At 35.9% G+C, this 5,373-nt stretch overlaps 1 long non-coding RNA gene across 2 annotated transcripts; it reads left to right on the top strand.

The window, feature by feature from the left end:
* The first annotated feature begins 407 nt into the window (after window positions 1-407).
* LOC108733932 lies at window positions 408-5,037 on the top strand. Of its 2 annotated transcripts, none has more exons than XR_001937301.1 (5): window positions 408-813; window positions 3,250-3,424; window positions 3,488-3,969; window positions 4,079-4,268; window positions 4,403-5,037. It is a non-coding gene; the product is annotated as an uncharacterized LOC108733932 (long non-coding RNA). The 2 variants fall into 2 exon arrangements; XR_001937302.2 differs by lacking the exon at window positions 408-813 and adding an exon at window positions 1,790-2,263.
* The last annotated feature ends 336 nt before the right edge of the window (window positions 5,038-5,373 follow it).

Here is a 5,373-nt window from a genome sequence, read left to right as displayed (position 1 = left end):
TACTGAGAGCCTAGTAATGGACATGAAGCTTGGCGAAACGTTGATGTACGGAACCTTGGTCGGGCGTTGGTCCAGCATTAAGAAACCTATAATTGGCTGTCCAGTACTGGATTAGACTTGACCACTTGACGAAACGTTAATGTTCCTGATCTTGGCACTTGAAGATTGACCGAAAATTGGTCCAATATTGACAAACGATTGCATAATTTCACACTACAAGTTTACTGTCAACACTGGTATTTCCTGCATGGGCAGAACTAACACCCCTTAGATTATATTACTTTTGCTTGAAAATAGAGATGGCAGGGTACGCGGTCTGGATCCGACACTTTTTTTAGGATCCGGCCGGAGTATCTCTACTTGAAAACAATCACCATCCAATCGCTTATCTTGTAAGTAACTGACGATAAGCTTAAAATTTTGAACTAAGGTTATCATAAATTTACAGAAATTTCTGGATTATTTCGGTATCAAACATCTGGCGAACGTATATGGTTAACACCTATTTACTTCCAAGTTAGCGGTAAAGTTACTGGTCAATTAGCGAACAGTTGAAAATAAGGTTTTCGAGAATTATGCTTCCGTTTCAGTGTGGATAAGTGTGCACTGTGCTTTCATGTACGTGTACGGTTCAGTGTGGTAGTTTTATCGTTTTTAACGTGCACCTGCTGAATGCGACCTCAATTAAGCCGCCCACCCGCCATGTGTTTTCGCGTGCCTGCACTGGACATTGCTTCCAAAACAATCGGTCGGAATGTTAAACTGTAGTAGAATGGCTGGCAACGGAATTACTTCTAGCGTCAGGCTTTTGTCGTAATTTGCGTTAATTTTGACCACTTTTTCGTTAAACTTCTTGTCAAAGCCATTTGTAAAAAGACTGGTTGGGTGTGCAATCTGCAGTCACCGGTTACGTTTAATTTCAATTGAACGAACCAAAAGAAGTGGGGAGACCGGGGATGGTTGACTAGTTTTTTACTGAATAGTTCATATTTTTTGTGTTTTAATTAATATAGACAAGAAAAGCATGTTAATTGATAGAAAATCTATTTTAGTATAATAGTGATGATTTAATGCATTTTACAAAATGTTAAATCTTAGTCAATCTACCCCTGGCCCAGGGTAGGTAGACCATATGCCCGGGGTAAGTTGACTCATGTACCAGTAAGAGTCAAATCATGAGAAGGAGCAAATAATTAAACATTTTTTAATATAATTGAACCTTTTGTTAAAAAATAAACAGGCTAAAGTTTCCTCTTCTAGATTAGTAAAATTTGTCAATTTTTTATATATTCCACTGTGTCCGGGGTTAATTCTGCTCGCGTCAATTTCGGATTCTGTTCTAATTTTTTTCTAATTTGGCCACGTAACGATTTAAAAGTCCAATAAAAAGTTAATTTATGTGTTGTTTTCAACTACATATTTCATTGGGGTTGGTTGAATAATTATTCAACCAGCCCCGAAAAAAATTGGTCTACCAACCCCAGACGCCATTTTTAATTTTGATCGCATGGCTAGCCTAAACACTGCCGTTGACTTGAAAAATAAGATATGATATATGATAAATGTGCCCTCATTAAATGCTAGGACTAATAGAAAAATTATTTACATAAAACGAGTAGGCATCAGATCAAAAAATACAATATATCAAAATATTACTTATGTAATTGGAATATGAAAAACATGTCAGTGTTCGAAAACAACGCACGACCGCGATGTGACGCTTCAGACAACTGAGCGGGACGCGAAATGTAATGCTTGGTTATGATCAGATGACATAGTTCATACACTGTCGACGAGTTTTCGGTAGTTAGTCTACCTACCCCTATAGTCAACTATCCCCGGTCTCCCCTAAATTGCAGAGTAATAATTTAGTTCTTTTCCGTAAATATTTCCCGAAAAGAAAAAAAACTTTAGGATTTCATTCCCACCACTAATGCTGGTGGACGGGCAGTCCCTCCGGACTACATCGGAAGGTAGGGCGGAAGGCTCTTTCCAGCCCCTTCGGATGAGAAATATGAGACGGATGAAATGAAGACAGAAGAGAATGAAAGATAATCTGTGGAATATTACTGCCCCAACATTTGCGTAGAAAATCACAGGAAAACTTGGACCACTTCTTCTCTTATCGATCGATATCGTGTTCTTGGCTTTCTTCCCTTTCCTTTTCCTTCTTTTTTTGTCAGAAGTTTCCGATCAAAACCTAATCGTATGCCCATTAAGGCAGTCCGTACACATCGATCTGACATCGTGTACCTTTCTCTAGGTGAACGGAATTTATCATATAATGGAATAGTAAAACTAATTTTGTTTAATATTCACATGCTTCGCAATTGCTTATTCATCACATATTTTTTGAACATTAATTCAATATTTCGCTACTTCATGAAAGTCAACCTTTATATTGATGCTATTAATTTTTGGATAGGTATACTTAAATAATTTTTCAAAGGAAGGCATCAAACAATTTTGGGACAATTTCGAAGGAGGGTTTTTTTATTTTTAAAGTACAAGAAGTAAAAACACATCAGTTAGCTAGGTGGAATTCTGCTCAACGACTGGTCTCATCACCTATGAAGGGGTGGTATTTTGAAAAATCATGTTATAGCAGCAGTTATACAAGCGTTGTGTAGAATTATCAGCTTTTAGACTCAGCGGTTTGGTCTATGCCTTGATCGGTACTTTAAACATTGATCCTCCTTTTCAACCCCTTTAGAGGTTGAATATTACATCGATTTATTGTTAGTGCCTGCCTACATTGTATGAGGAACGTCTAAGAAAGATTCTAGACTAGACGGTTTGGCTTGTGCCTTGATCGAAACAACAGACTTTGAACCCCTCTTTTCAACCCCTTTAGAGCCCTCTAAACGTTGAATTCCTTTTTCGATCCTTTTAAAGGTCAAAGTTTAAAAATTTTTTTTTTAGTGCCTGCCTACATTGTAGGGATTTGAGCTACGGTACTGTGTGTCTTTGAAACTTTCGGAGTGCTATTGTCTTCAAATTTCAATTTCATCAATCATTCACTAACGTAGACGTATCGTTTCTTTTTAATAGTATTTTCAATAAAGAGTCGAAACAGTATTTTTCTGGAGTAACATGATTTACATCAGTAGTGTTTATTTAGTTTACATTTGCATTCGTAACAGCGTTTCTTAAAATCTGGTTCAGTTCACATCCAATGTAAACATTAAAAATTTACAAACGAACGAAGAATCAGATTATTTTTATTTTTAAATATTTACTTTGTTGTAGGTTCCACATTCAATTGAATATTGCTTTAATTGACTTTTACCAACGTTCAATATAAGGAGGATAGTAGGAACGTGTGTTTTTAAACAGTTATTTGTGAAAGTTTTCTCAACTGTGCTGTTCGAAGTTGGGATCTACAATTTGCATGTTAAAGCAGAATGCGAGAAGTATCAGCTAGGTACTTGGCCGTGGGTTACTCCTTAATTATTACGTATTTGCTATTACCTTAGTTGTATTTCAGGATAAATAACTTATTGGCATTCCTTTGTATGCTCATAGAGCTGTTTGGGGATGTTTCTGAAAATGTATTAGTAATGGTATTAACGCAATGATCCTCAAAGTGTGCGCCCCAAAAATTTAGAAATCGCATCGCGGAAAACTCCGATTATTTAGGGAACTGCAAACCAAAAGAGAACATCTGTATTAACGATTTGGAATAACACGAATGATTTAATGTCCTAGCTAAGATTCTCTAAAGATCCTAGCCACAGCAACCGGCGAACCGTTAGATAAACTAAAAATATAAAGAACCCATGCTGTCATGATTCGAGTCTAATTCAGAAGAATTTTTTGGTATTTATTGATATTGACTATCTTAATAAATGGTTTGATTTTGCTGAAAGAAATTGGTTATTCAAAATCTAAAAATAGGAGGTTGCTACTCTCTATTCCCGCCAGTTTGGCATTCACAAAAAGGACATTTTCGGTTATGAATTCGAAAAGGTGAGAAGAATGAAACAGAAGTAGTATCTCATTAATACATAATGAGCTTTTGGTTTACATTAATTTAAAAATTAAATGTAACAAAGTTTACGACATTATTCTTCTACAGAGATTCTTCCATCTTCAATGCTGGATGTGGACTCTATTTCAGTGAAAGGATCTCTGAAGAAGTTCGCCACTTGTTCTGGCGAAACGTTAGAAAGCAACTGTAACCAACGACGGCTTTTAGACCCGAATCAAACCAGCATCAGGCCACGAATGTCTTTACCAATTTACCAAAAGGACCCAATACATTTTCTGTAAGTAATATTTATTTTTGATGACGTCATTGTTGTCAGTTTTTAGCTCAAGACATTCTTTTATATAACTTATATGATTATAAATAACAGTATGATTTTATGATGAAAGATTTGGTTGAAAATAAAAATTGCAGAAAGACTGGTTGGTCCTCCAGTATGCAGGAGTTGCAATATTTCTAAGAATTATTCAGTTCATGTAGATGCAGCCGTATATTATGTTGGATAATTCTGGAAAAGCGCCATGGATTATGGGATATGCGGTTCAAAGATGGTCTCAAGCACGTGAGAGCGACCTACAGCCTGCGATGATGGCATTTTTGTACTATAAATACCATGCTTATAAATGTAATCCTGAATTATGACGGGAGAAAGAAAAATAACCTGGTTCTTGTCCCGGAAAATTTGTTACCTTATTCACTGTCTACAAAACTTGGACAATTTTCTTTTCTTCCGATGAAAAACGATGTGCTCCGCTCCTTATTTTCGCGTGCGACGAAAGGTCAAACTTGCCTACTACGAAACCCTAACAACCGGATCCAAATGTGAGTTATGGAATACGTTGGAAAAACAGGCAACTAATAGATTTCAGAGCGACAGTTACCATACACTTAATAGCTACAAAACTATCCTGGAATTACAGAAACTAAGATAATGCGCCAATCGTAAATTTAATTTCTCACAATGCTTGACTGTTTTATTAATAGAATTACTGTATCATTATGTTTAACATATAAGTTAATTGTTGCATAAAATAAAAATGTCATGTTTTTATCTTTATTAAATATATAAAATAGGGATGCACTTCTTTTCAATAGAAAAGAAAATAAAACAGAAAAAACAGCAGGCGCCTACCTAAGGGTGTTATTGGGTTAAAACCCCTCCAAAATTAAAAGAATGCCCTAAGCAAGAAGTGATAACACCATAATAGAAAGAAGTGGTAGTTAAAGGTCAAAGGATTTATTTAGACATGAGAAAGTTACTATAACAAGTAAAATTTATTTTTAGAAATATGTAGAGGGTAGTGACAGCAAGGAATGGTAGTTTTGTAAGGGATATGGTTGAGGTTATGGTTAGAACCGACCCAAGCATTCTTGTTTGGACGATT

Source organism: Agrilus planipennis, unplaced genomic scaffold (genome assembly GCF_000699045.2).
Source record: "Agrilus planipennis isolate EAB-ADULT unplaced genomic scaffold, Apla_2.0 scaffold1, whole genome shotgun sequence".
Classification (NCBI taxonomy): Eukaryota; Metazoa; Arthropoda; class Insecta; order Coleoptera; family Buprestidae; genus Agrilus; species Agrilus planipennis.
This window is presented reverse-complemented; position numbering and strand designations above follow the sequence as displayed.